Source organism: Trachemys scripta, chromosome 1 (genome assembly GCF_013100865.1).
Source record: "Trachemys scripta elegans isolate TJP31775 chromosome 1, CAS_Tse_1.0, whole genome shotgun sequence".
Classification (NCBI taxonomy): Eukaryota; Metazoa; Chordata; order Testudines; family Emydidae; genus Trachemys; species Trachemys scripta.
In genome coordinates, this window is record NC_048298.1 from 284,533,211 (window position 1) to 284,547,099 (window position 13,889).

Sequence of the window (13,889 nt, forward strand, 5' to 3'; positions counted from 1 at the left end):
GGTGCTGGCCAGGAGGTCCTGAGCCAGGCCCCCGTTAGCCCAGGTCCAATTAAGTAGTATTAATTGGGGCTGGCTGAGTATGCCATGCCTAACTACTGGAAGAGAAGCACCTGGGGCCTTATTAGTCAGGGGGCTATATAAAGTTGTCAGGAAGGAAGGAAGAGAGGAAGAGAAAGGAAAGGGAGGAGCCAAGAGCTGTGCATCCCTGCTGGCTGGAGAAGCAAGCTGTCCCCCAGGTGGCTGGTTTGGAGCACACTGTAAATAGAAGGTGGTGGGAGCTGACACTGAAAATAATAAGGCACTGGTGATTGTACTCAGAAGAAGTCTCTGGCTGATTTGTTGCGAGGGCAAGCGAATGCCTCGTTACAGGGAAGATGAAGGGGTCAACTAATGGCTGGACATATCTGGCTTCAAGACTAAACTTGATATGTTTATGGAGGGGATGGTATAATGAGATTGGTCTTTGACTATTAGCGGTAAATATGCCCAATGGCTTGTGATGGGATGTTAGATGGGGTGGGATCTGAGTTACTACAGAGAATTCTTTCCTGGGTGTCTGGCTGGTGAGTCTTGCCCACATGCTCAGGGTTTAGCTGACTGCCATATTTGGGGTGGGGAAGGAATTTTCATCCAGGGCAGATTGGCAGAGGCCCTGGGTCTTGTTTGCTTTCCTCTGCAAGGGGTAACTTGCTGGAAGATTCTTTGCACCTTGAAGTCTTTAAACCATGATTTGAGGACTTCAGTGGCTCAGACACAGATTTGATACAGGAGTGGGTAGGTGAGATTCTGTAGCTTGCGTTGTGCAGGAGGTCAGAATAGATGATAATAATGGTTCCTTCTGACCTTAAAGTCTATGATTCTATGACATCCACAAGGGGAAATCAGAAAGACAGGTTGAGAATTTTATTTGTCTGGAAGAAGACATATTACCTGGTTGAGGTGCAGAAGAAAAAGGGTCCAGAGTATATTTGTGAGTCATCAGCATAAAGATAATAGTCAAAGCCAGCATTGTGAATGACACCATCCAGAGAGGAAGAAAGGGGAAGTGACCAATGACAAAGCTTTGAGAGACTTCCACAGTAAGTGGGAGACAGGAAGAGGATCCCCCCCCGCCCCAATGAAACTCTGAAGAAGCAATCTTAGAGTTAAGGAGGAGAACCAGGACAGAACAGCATCAGGAAAGTCAAAATTTTGAGAAGAATTAGTCTATGACACCAAACGCAACTGATATTTCGAGGAGGAGGAGGTCCTGAAATATGGCAGATAGAGGTCCTCAGAGACTGGTGAGAGTCATTTCAATTGATTGTAGGAGTGGAAGCTACATTGGAGAGGATCTTGAATGAAATTAAAGGTGTATGTAAGACAAAGATGGTAGACTGCACGCTCAATGAGTTTGAAGCAGAGAAGGGATCAAAGCTGGATTTTTTATGATGGGAGAGATAAAATTTGTGTGTCCTTTGGTTAACTGGATCCTCCACTGTTTGAGAGTTCTAAGGAGAGTTAGGTGAACCGCAACAGTTTGTGTGCGGGAGCTAAGAGCACTCCTCAACAAAATACAGCCAAAGGTTGGGAGTCATCTTGAGGTAATGGACTGTTAAAAGTTAGGCAGTCAACTGGGGGCTCAGGAGATGTATTTGGAGTCAGGAAAATTGAAAGATGCAAGAAGGGGAAAGATCTAGTTAGGCACGTTAGAAATACATGGGTAATTTGCCAGTTCAAGTGCTAACTATCCCCTCTGATTAGATTCCTTTTGAATTCATTGCATGCCTTTATCAAACTAGTTAAATAATTTGATTGTTTTAGTCAGGTTTTAACTATAGTGAAATTTCAATTTTTCTTGAAGTGAAACTTGTGCCATTTCATTATGTGCTTATAACTGTAGGTAAGTGAAAAGCTTTATTCATTACGGTTAAGCTTTTGCATAGTATGCTGTGCATATCACAGTTAAGTGAAACAACAGATGAATTCAGTCAAGAAGTCTTTTGAGCTGTAGCTATGAGGTAAGAGTGACAGCAGAATAGCTGGAAAATATTTTGAAATTTTTCTTTTAAGATTTCCTTCTGTGAGGACTGGTTTCCACCACAACCACAAGCTCTGCAGTGACCATGGCATGTCTGTCTTTTGTGTGTGTCTAGGGTTTTTTTTACATGTTAGTGATTCATGCTCTAGAAATGGATTTATTTTTCCATTTTATCTGCCTCTCTTTGGCTAGGTCAGGGGTTGGCAACCTCTGGCACGCGGCTCGCGAGGGTAAGCACCCTGGTGGGCTGGGCCAGTTTGTTTACCTGCCGTGTCGGCAGGTTCGGCCAATCGCGGCTCCCACTGGCCCCGGTTGGCCGTCCCAGGCCAACGGGGGATGCGGGAAGTGGCGCGGGCGAGGGACGTGCTGGCCGTGGCTTTCTGCCACCCCCATTGGCCTGGGACAGTGAACTGCTGCCAGTGGGAGCCGCAATTGGCCGAACCGGCCGATGTGGCAGGTAAACAAACTGGCCCGGCCCACCAGGGTGTTTACCCTGGCGAGCCACGTGCCAGAGATTGCTGACCCCTGGGCTAGGTACTTCTTCAGGGTTTCCTATCGAAAAAGAGCAGAATTGTCATCCTCTACTATGCTGCACATAAGCCTGATCCTGAGTCCCTATGAAGACACAATTTCCAATTAACTTAATAGGTTGATCTGGACAAGCTGTCCAGGGCCCTTAAATTCTAAGGGAGTTAAAGGCCTGCCACAACTCACAGGATAAGACCCCAAGCGACTCGATCACACAGTTCTGGCTTTTTAAACATCTCACTGTATTACAGGACTGATATATATTTGTGTTTCCTCTTACTGATTACAGTAGATACTCGCAATACTAGGAGTGATACAAACTAACAACGAAGAAAAACCACATCACTTTTCATATATACAAATGTGAAGTAGACATATAGGCTCAGAGAGCTCAGATATATGATTTACAGAACACCACAATGAAATTAGGCCTTTAGTGCTACATTTGTGCCAATCAGCTTTTTAATGTATGCTATACTGTAATGTCCAATTTGGAGACCTACGCTGGCCAGGCAATCTATGAAAGGGGTTCTCTGTCATGTGTTAATTGAGTCTTAGCTAGCTAAATATGTTTGGAAGTAGGTCCAGAATTACATTCACAACCCTACTTGTGTAAATGTGTCACTGCTTACATATTATTAAATATGACTGGTTTACTTACTGCCGTGAAATTATAAAAAACTAATGAAAGAAATTAATAAATAGTAACTACAGCAATAAATTGGAAATCAGTGGCATCAATTAAATGCAAGGTCCAGTTTTGTGATTTTTATACCCTCATGATGATAGAAAGAAGCTGAAAAAAGGTTTATTATGACCTATAGAGCTGACTGCATTAAACAGTGCATTATCTCTATGAGCAATTATAGCAATTGAAGATGAAGGATGTGTCTTCAGTAACCGACAGTGAAATGTGTGTTTTTTTTTTTTAAAAAACATGTATAAATTATGGAGACACCAGTTGTAGCTCTGTAGCTAAGGTAAACTGAGTTTTGCACTTTATTCAGGGATTCTACTACTTTACCATTTATGAAAAATAAGAGTGTCTCCCCCAAAATTACAGCACTTACCCTTTGAATAAGAATGAATTTTCATTTGTTACAGTACATTTTTTAATTTGCTTATGAGTTACATTAATTTTAAATATAGATTATTTCAGATCTTTCTTTTTGTTCCTAATTATCTTAACAACCGCTAGACACCCAAACAATCTTAACGCTGCTCTATATGACACAATGATGAAAAGAAGGAAAAAAGTCTTTAAAAATAAGTTTTGTTTAATTTGGAACCATAAACACGAAAATGTCTTCTTATAATCATATGGTTATTAAAAGGTGTCACTAGAAGGCAGAGTTAAAGTTGTTTGGGGCTTTAACTGTGTATTTCCATGCCTTAAAAGGAATCCAAAGAGGTTAGGTTTAATCTTTACTCTGAATTTATAGTGCTTGTTTTGGATAACATCAACTCTAAATATAAGATACTTTGTCCTAAATTACTGATATGTACTCTCAACCCTAACTTCATTTTATCAGATTTTTATTTAGGCATGTGTGTGCGCACACACTCACACACACAAATTGATGGGCAGGAACTGTTTCTTCACTTCCCAATTTTCAGGCAAACAATAAGGATATTTAAAAACTCATGCGTACAGTGATTTATTCATTGGAATGATACCTAATATGTATTCTGTTAAATAAATAAACGGCTGTTTCCTGACAGACTCAGAAGAACTCTATTTAAGCATCATGTTCACTGCTATTTCTGTTGCAGAGTGAAATTGTGATGGAGGGTAGGGACTCTTTACTGAATAACCAACTAGATTTTGTGCTCCATAACATTAAATGGGTCATAAAGCAAAAGGTACAACAGGCAGCCTAAACTCTGAATAGGTCATAATTATCCACATGAGAGCAATAAAATCATCCTACTGGCGGCCTTTTTAAAAGATGGATAAAATGAACTTTTTAGAACACTTTTTAGCTGAATAAATATATTGTTTGAACCCCTCTAATTGTTAGAATATTTATTAACGTGCACAGTTTAAGCACAAAGAGACAATATTGGTAATTCTGACCAAGTGAGCATCTATGAAATCAGGTGAATCATTGGTCATTTTAACACAATCAAAATTCCTGTGTACACCTTTCTCTCCCTTCCCCACACACATTTCAACTAGTCCACATATCATTCCTCTGTTTCACAGGCCTGTTTTATTAAATCAAGGACCAAAAAATGAAGAGAGCATCTTTGTTCCCAGAGAAAAATTTCTCCTCCATTGCTCTACCTTTCCACCCAAAACCAGGTTCACCATTATCCATGGGAGTTTTGCATATGAGATCTAACCTTCTGTACTTGTGATATAGCCAACACTTCTCTCAGCCTGAGATGTTCCTGTCACTTACCCTTTTCTCAGTCATTTCTAACTAAAACAAAGTGACTTTCCAACAACAGCAGAATATCTAGTTAGATTTTACAATAGGTGAAAAGAACTTTGTAATTAGTTGGGAAATCTTCGTTCAGAGAGGGGGTAAAAGGTCAGACCACATATGTGAAGGTCACTCCAGGATGAAGATACATCTAACTTTGGATGGAAAGTAATAGATGAGTGATTCCCTTTCTGTGATCAACAAGTTTTGCAACTAATTAATAAGTGTGGAGGTTTTTTTGGTTGTCCCTTGATGTAGACCTGGGTGTACTCTTGATGTAGATGGATTTATCTATCATATAAGGCAGGGATCGGCAACCTTTGGCATGCGGCCCATCAGGGAAATCCGCTAGTGGGCCAGGCCGGTTTGTTTTCCTGCAGAGTTCGCAGGTTTGGCCGATCGCAGCTCCCACTGGCCGTTCCAGACCAATGGGGGCTGCGGGAAGCGGTGCGGGCCAAGGGATGTGGCCAGTGTGAGCTGCGATCGGCTGAACCTGCGGACGCTGCAGGTAAACAAACCATCCCGGCCCACCAGCGGATTTCCCTGACAGGCCGCGTGCCAAATGTTACTGATCCCTGATATATAGTGTTGTTGTAGCCATGTCAATCCCAGGATATTAGAGAGACAAGGTTGGTGACGTAGCATCTTTTATTGGACCAACTTCTGTATAAGCTCAAAAGCTCGTCTCTCACCAACAGAAGTTGGTCCAATAGGAGATATGACCACCTTGTCTATCACAGGCATTTCTAGTACTCCTGTCACCATACTATCTAGAGATGACACATTTTTGTTCAGCATAAGAAGATGTCTAGAGAGTGTACAGACTTCTACGCAGCAGTTTGTGTTTGTAGTCTTGTTCAGTTAGCTTTATTACAAGTCCAGAAGGAATGAGAGGATTCATGGCCTTTCCTCAGCAACTGGTGCCAGAGTTGCTCCTTTGGAACCCTCTTATGACTGAAAAGCCAGTTCCCTAAGGAGGATGGTGGAGGAAATGCTGGTTCCAATAGAGGTGAATCCTCACAGGCAGAGAGAGATATAATCTCACTGCGTTAGCTTTACTGAATGTACCCCTACAAATGTACACACTCATATCTAGTCTCTGTCCTTTTAAAGGACACTCTGCATACTTTTAAGAAACTATATTATTCTAAATGAATTATTCTTAAGAGGAAAAAAACAAGAGAAAACTGAAGGGAAATATTAGTCTGTTCAGCTTTTTACTCCCAAGCCTAGCCTCCAGCAGTATGAAGGAGTCTAAGCTATACACATTTTTTTTTTTTTTAAATAAGTTACACATTTCAAAGTTTCCCAGAATTACATTTCCCCTCTTCTTTAAAGCAAAGTAAAGGAATTAAAGCAGGGGCACATTCCTTACAAGATTTCATTGGTATATATCTCCAGAATGTAAGTGCATGAACCTCTCTTTATTGTATGCGGCGACAAATGATTAACTAAAATTTTCCTTAAGCCTTTATTCAGCACCCTATGGAACTTCCAAGACATGCCAGGTGCAGCACATTTGCTAAACCATTGGAAATAACATGATTACATGCTTCTCTTAACTTAAAATACAACATCAGTGTGCTAAATAATATCTTGAAAGAACAGTGCCAAGGCTGATGTATATACAGTTGCTGGAATGATTTACACCTAATATATTAGACATGAAAAGCTGAGGTACCAAAGTTTTGTTTCATTTCACTAGCACTCATTCAAACAGTTAATGGGTAAATACCTACACTTAATGCTGGCAGTGACAGGGATGGGAAAGACGGGGAAGCGTAGAGCTTGGGCAATTGCATGTTTAATTAGAGTCATTCCACCAACACAGGGCTGAAGTTCAGACTAAAAATGGTGGATCAACTGCAAGGTACTTCTTACTGCTCCTTAAAAAGAAATAAAGCGCATTCTCCTTCCTAACACTTAGTTTCCTAGAACTGTCTTTACCATAAAGTAGGAATCCTGTTAAGGTGGAAAGAGAAGGCTCGTTTTACCCTTCTCTCTCTCCTAGCACAGTTGTACACCACAGGAAAAAAATTAGCCCAATGTTTTGCCCTTTTAGTACATACAGTACAAGTAAATGGGACGATTTGGCTTTGGAGCGGAGTCCGAAGCTGGAGCGCGGAGCAGCTCCGGAACAGTGGAGCTGCAGGTTTTTGCCTGGAGCTGGAGCGGAGCTGGAGCACAGCTCCAAAGCCCTGCAATTTATAATCATAGTCAAAGGAGAATGTTTCCTTTTCTATCAAATGTAATGTTTCAGTATTGAAAAATTAATAAAATCCAGATTGTACTTGAGTATCAGTAATTTATTAAGGGACTTTTTCCCATACGTCATTTTGGGAGGTGAATATTCTTGATATGAAAGAAATAATAAACAATCAAAAACAAGATGGCTCAAAGGATGAAGGATTACGTTTCCCCATAGAATGAAGTGTCTCCTTCAGTGTTTGTGTACAAGACTATGGATTTTCCTGGACCTAAACTGTTTAAACTGTAAAAAGGATTTATAAAAATGTTGCTCTAGGCTACGTTTAACAGTTCATAATAACATCTTTTCCCAGAACACTCTCTATATCAACACTATAGTGAATACATATTCAAAAATGCACTGAATTTCCTACTCAGGCTAAATTGATATCAAAAGTTGCTATATGCATGTTGCTATTTAAGTACAGAATAGTGTTCTGTGCTGCTCTCTCTCTTTAATGTAAAACAGTTTCTGGTGAAGATATGAAGAAAATGTTTTATAATCAGCATGAGAGTAGAAAACTGTTGGGCAGGAGAGGGACTCAGGCAAAAAAAAAAAAAAAACAACCAAAAACCAAAAAAAACTCCTCACTGTTCTTATTGCTGTAGCTATGGGATTTTATCCTGCTTTCATTAAAGTTAATGGGAAACTTCTATTGACGTCGATAGTGCTGACTTGAGCCCACAGGGAAGGGTCATTTTCACACAGAAAGGAGTAACACTATCCATAGTTATCAAGAAAACACTAATGTATGTGTTTTGTGTGCTTCCAATACTGCCCTAAAGCTACTAACCATCATTATAGTACTGGTGTTAGTGATGGGTGAAATACTCAGAATGGTTGCAGTTGTATGACATTGACCATATCATGTATCTTCTCTGAACCTCTGCATTTCAATCTGTAAAATAGGAGAATAATATCTAGCTGCTAAATGTTTGGAAAGTACTATATAAGTGTGACATTGAAGGGAATAGAATCAATGGCTTCCAGGAATGTATTTAAACCACTAGATCATGTGGTTCTCATGCTTTTTCCAAATTCACAAAGGTGAATTTTCACATGAAAATGGCGTTTCAAGTTCCTGCATGATTCCTTTCTAACAACTCTCAGTCCACCAGTCGATCACAAAAATTAAACATTTCAGGGGGCACGAAATCATGCAAAACCAACTGACAGAAACTTCTGAACAATTTATGCTAATCGTTTTTTATCAACTTTGCTCAACCCTAGCACCTTGAATTGCTCCTACAAAATCTTAGAAGTTGAGTAAATAATTTACAGGGGCAGGAAAGGCAAGAAAATGTTTTTTGAAGGCCAGTGTTTTCATAGAAAAGAAAAGAAAACATCTCTGGGAAAGAGAAAAAATTAACTGAATTGACATACTTCAGACCCCTCTGAACAAAGAGGTTGTTCAGAAAGCCAGAGACAGGTTCTGTAGCTCCACAACAGTATCATTACCAATTTACTCTGGGCAACAATATGGATTTTTTCCTATTATTTAAGAAATACCACTTCTAGCCAGCAGGAATTCAGTGAACACAGATTAGTATAAAAAAGTTTATTAGTATTACATTTCTCATTTATTTCTTTAAATCTTGCATATGAACTATTGCCTTCACTAGCTAACCTTTTATTAGTCTTTACTCCAAATTGCTGTCTCTTTGCCACTCAGATTTACATACACAATTTCATTATTAATGCTCCATATCCAAATCGTCAGTAATACAACAATGTCCTGAACATTATGCTATTCTAATGTAGGCACTTTGGTTTATTGCAGGAAGGACAATCATATTAGTGTTCTGCATCCTAGTCTCCTAGCTGAGGTACAAAATCCCATCCTCCTCTTGTATTATTTTGACATCATATGTTTTGTGGCAGAGATATAACCTGTAGGCAGCAGATGTACCTAAGTAATGATTCAGTCAGTGACTGACTCAGTCAATAAACCACTTTACTGGTACTCTATTCAGTTTCTAAAACAAATTGCACCACAACTAACAATAAGCATTTGTCTAAGACCTAACCGCCCACATATTTAGTCAAAGTAAATTTATAAGACTATTTGCAATGGAGGCATCTGTTGACTCAATAATGTTATCCCTTCTTGAACAGCACATTGAGATGATCCTTGCCTTTGTCAAGGAATAACTCTCAACATCCATCTAAAAAAAACAAACAAAAACTACCTGTTGTTAGTGCTGCTGTGTTTGTGGGTCTATGCTTTGCTCCTGTGCTGTTTGTGTAGCTCCAGTGTTAGCTGCACCTGTGTAGCTTGCAGCTTGTTAATTCAGCAGACCTTGATGTTCCCCACACAGAAAGACCACAGGCTCAGTTTGATGGCGAAGGCACTTGGCTACATTTATTGTCACTCAATGGTTACAGGCACACGAACACACTAACATGCCTGCGGCAAGGCAGACGCTCAATCAAAATAACATAATGCTGTCCCTTAGGCTGGTACAAAGTTGCCCCTCCTATGACTTCTCCCTGTATACGTTGATACAAACAAGTTATGTATTATACTCCAGATGTTGTTAGTCAGCACCTTTATACGTCATACCCGGTAGTTTGATCAAAACATCCTCATCCATTATCTTGTCACCCCCTCCTTATTTTTATGAGGGATCGATGTGTTCCTGTACTATCTCTTAGGAATGTGTTTACGTAGTTACTTGAAAACTTGCTGTGTTCCCGTACCTTCCTCTCAGGTCAGGAATGTGCTTACTTGGTTAGTTGACACTCAGTATTGCTAGTCTATTAAGGCCTACTTTGGTTCACCACCTTTGGTTCATACCGTTAGCCATGTCTAGGACTCCAGCGAGGCCTTCACTACAAACTGGCCTTTAGTACTTACATCATCTCTCCTAATACATCTTTTTTTATGTCAGAGTGTATCAAATATTATCACTGCAGAAACAACACGTCATCTTCTCATACTACACTGATACAACTCCATCTACAACTTTCATTGCTCCTTTCTTCAGTTCCTCTCTTTCTTGTTCTCTCCTGAGTCTACACAAATAACCTTACTGGTCAGAAACATTTAATTTCTCCTTCATTACCTATCTCCTTGTAATACTAAGAATTAAAGAGTCAAAGATATTGCCAGTCCTAGCACATTGATAGTTGCATCTCTGTAGTTGATTTACCAACAGTGATGACAATTATCTTGTGTTCCTGCAAAAATGGCACAACCCTTTTAATTCTTTAAACTATATCATGAAATTCTAGCAACACGTAAGCACTATGTCTCTAGTAAGAAAGCTGCATAAACTCTGAAAAATGTAACCACACAGATCTGAAAATGCTGAAAGCACGTTTCCTCTATTATATGATGGTTTGGTACACACACACAGTATATTAGTCAGTCATAAATAAAACAGGATTAACTAAAAAAAGTATTTTGGTTCCCTCATAATCATCCTAACCCTATCGCAAGCTGAACACACTAAAACATTGAAAAGACACGGAATCAGGCAACTTGTTCTACTGCAACATGTTCTGTATTTTATTAACACATGTGTAAATTCCATTTTATCTGTCATCACCACAAGTTTCCAAAGCATTTTTTTTTGTTTGAAAGATATGAGGTCATGGCTTTCCTAACATGCTGTTCCACCAAGTAACAAATGACTACAGCATATAGATTGTGGCAGAAGTACGTCTCATTCTCTTCTCAAAGAACTCCTAATTAGTTTCTAATTACATTGTTTGGCAGTTTATTTTACTACATGCAAAAGAAACCATGCTAAATTAATGCTGAGTCCTTTAAAATTATTGGGTGAATCTGTTACATAAAAAATGAAAGACTGACAGTACTGTTTAAAGAGACAGGGCAAAAATTTCAGAAGCGTCTAATGACTTAGGAACTAAGTCCCATTGACTTTAATTTACTTGTGACTTAGGCACTCTTATACATTTTTATCCACTGTGTGGGACAGCATTATGTGAGCCCATGTATATCTGCCAATGTACATCAATTCTTGGACACAATATCGTTGCTATTCCAGTCCTGATTATCTTCAGAATGCTGATAAGATATATTGTGACTTTTAGCGATATGAACAAACATCTGAGACAAGGATGAGTCCACCATAGTCATTTTCATTTGGGATCTAACCAGGATTTGAATTCAGGCTTTCAGAATGAAACGTTTAACCAGATTCAAGAACAATGTTTGACCATTTTATATTTCTGATCTCACCAAGCTGAAATGAGGACTGATTTACTTGAAAAATGAGCATCTCATGTACTAACTTGGATATATCTCAGAATACAGTTTCTTTTAAATTAGCCCAGAGTCAATAATGGGAACAAAGCTAAAGGGAAGCCAAAGTTTCTGATTTGCAAACAATAGGGAAATTTACTTGCAGAAGAAAACTTGAAAGGAACTGCATATGAAAGCAGAAAGATGATAAATTCCACAGCCTTGGGGCCCGCAAGCTAGACCAAATGTCAAATTTTCCTTTAGAAAGTACAGATCTGAGATATTACAGCTCAGCTTTGTGGAACAGACTGAACTGCTGGCTTTGTTTTACAGGTGAGCCACCTACATCTAGTATTACTATAACTTATTATGTGATCTAACATTTTGATACCTTGTGTCTTTACAGTGATTACAGAGTAAGTTTAATAATGGCAGAACTATTATTTTTGTTTGATATTATTTTTGTGTCATCAATCTAAGGCCACAGCACTCCTGATGCAGACACTTTGAGCAACAACACTAAAAAGGATGATTTGTTTGGACAACAGATTATTTTTGCGAGCTCGGTCTCCCACATTTCTAGGGAAAAGAAAGAGGCACTTTGTACTGGATCTGCCTGCTCTAGGAGAAAGCTGGGATTATTGTTCCCACTTACCTTTTGTCTGTCTTCTCTAATTAGTTTGTAAAATCTTCAGGGCAGGGACCGTCTTTCGTTACGCGTTTCTACAGTGACTACAATGAGGCTCTGATTTCAGTTGGCAGCCCTGATGATGATGTCACTGTATTCCCCCACTCTGTGATCCACTTCAGGAGTGCCAGTCAGGTCTCAGGTTTCCAGCCAACACCTGTGTCTGGATTGGGACACTTTGACTGACTCCCTTCTAAAAAGAGGCACTCTCTCAGAGGACAATGACAGTGTTTTTACAAGAGGCCACACAGCTCTTCCAAGCAAACACATTAATTCATAGGCCAAAAAGCTTTACAGACAAAACATAAAAAAAACAACAAACAGATTTAAATCCACATGCTAAACACCCAGAAATCACCCATCTTCTACATGGAGAGTCTGACAGACCAACATCCCTTCCAACCCTTCAGCAAGGGTTGGGACCTCCCCATGGACAGAAAGGCATGTCCATTTGCTAGGGTTGCCAGGCATCCGTTTTTTGACCGGAACGCCCAGTCAAAAAGGGACTCTGGTGGTTCCGGTCGCTGCTAAAAGTCCGGCTGACTGCAGCTGCCAGTTCTGCGTAGCTCCCGGAATCAGCCGGCATGTCCCTCTGATTCCTAGGCACAGGGGCGGCCAGGGAGGCTGCGGGGGTGGTGCCTGTGGACGGGGGCAGCATGTGGAGCCACCTGGCCTACCCTCCGCCTAGGAGCTGGAGGGACATGCCAGACGCTTCTGGGAGCCGCCTGAGGTAAGCGCCGCCCAAAGCCCGCACCCCAACTCCATATCCCAGCCCTGAGCCCACTCCCACACCCACTCCCTCCCAGAATTTGCACCCCCCTCCCGCACCTCAACCCACAGCCCTAAGCCCCCTCCTGCACTGCAAACCCCTCATCCCCAGCCCAGAGACCCCTCTTGCAGCCCAAATGCCTCATTTCCTGGCCCATCTCAAAGTCCGCATCCCCAGCCGGAGGCCTCAGTCCCTCCTGCACCCCAACCCCCAACCCCAGCCGGGTGAAAATGAGCGAGTGAGCAAGGGTGGGGAAGAGCAAGCGATGGAGGGAGGAGGGATGGAGGGAGCAGGGACGGAGCCTCAGGAAGGGGCAGGGCAGGGGTGGGGCAAGACATTGCATGGGGTTGCAATATCTGTCTCAGTGATGATGATAATGAACTGAGGGAGGAGCTGAGCTGCTTTCACCCAGCAGTGAGTTTTGAAGTCATGAACATGTCGGGGTGTCTAGGTTGCTGGCTTTCTAGTCTCATTCTCCACATATGTCAGTGACCTGTTTCAGAGGACAGCACCTATCTGCTGTTCCCACATCTCCTTTACAGCCAATCACCCAGGCTATGGAGAGGCCACAGAGCCAGAGTGGTGTCAGTCACCATGTTTGGCAGAGACTTCCCATCACTGAGAATCAGGGAGGATCCTGGATGGGTCAGAGCTGGAATACCTGGAGCTCACGAAACTGAGAATTCCAGACATTGACTGTGCAGCCTTCAGTCTGAGAGTCTGACTAATTCTAAAATCCCCAGTCTTCATCTCTTTCAGAGTGCCTTGTTTTAGCCCACAGAGTGAAATTTGCAGGAATTTGGGTTTCTCCCCACCTGGTCTGACTCTCACAAATATGGTTATCCCAAATGCATGGACACTTAATAGATGAGAATCGTTAGCGTTTTTAGCTCACTGATACCCTCATGTGGTGAGAATAAGCTATTATTCTCGTAAAAGAAAAATATGGAAAAAGTTACCCTTTCAATTAATGAACAAGAAAGTTTGTAGCAACATG

At 41.0% G+C, this 13,889-nt stretch overlaps 1 protein-coding gene across 1 annotated transcript in view; it reads right to left on the reverse strand.

Annotated features, from left to right (window-relative positions):
• Positions 1 to 13,889, reverse strand: part of VWA8 (von Willebrand factor A domain containing 8) — a gene marked incomplete in the record, with an annotated part of 259,242 nt that overhangs the window by 37,402 nt on the left and 207,951 nt on the right.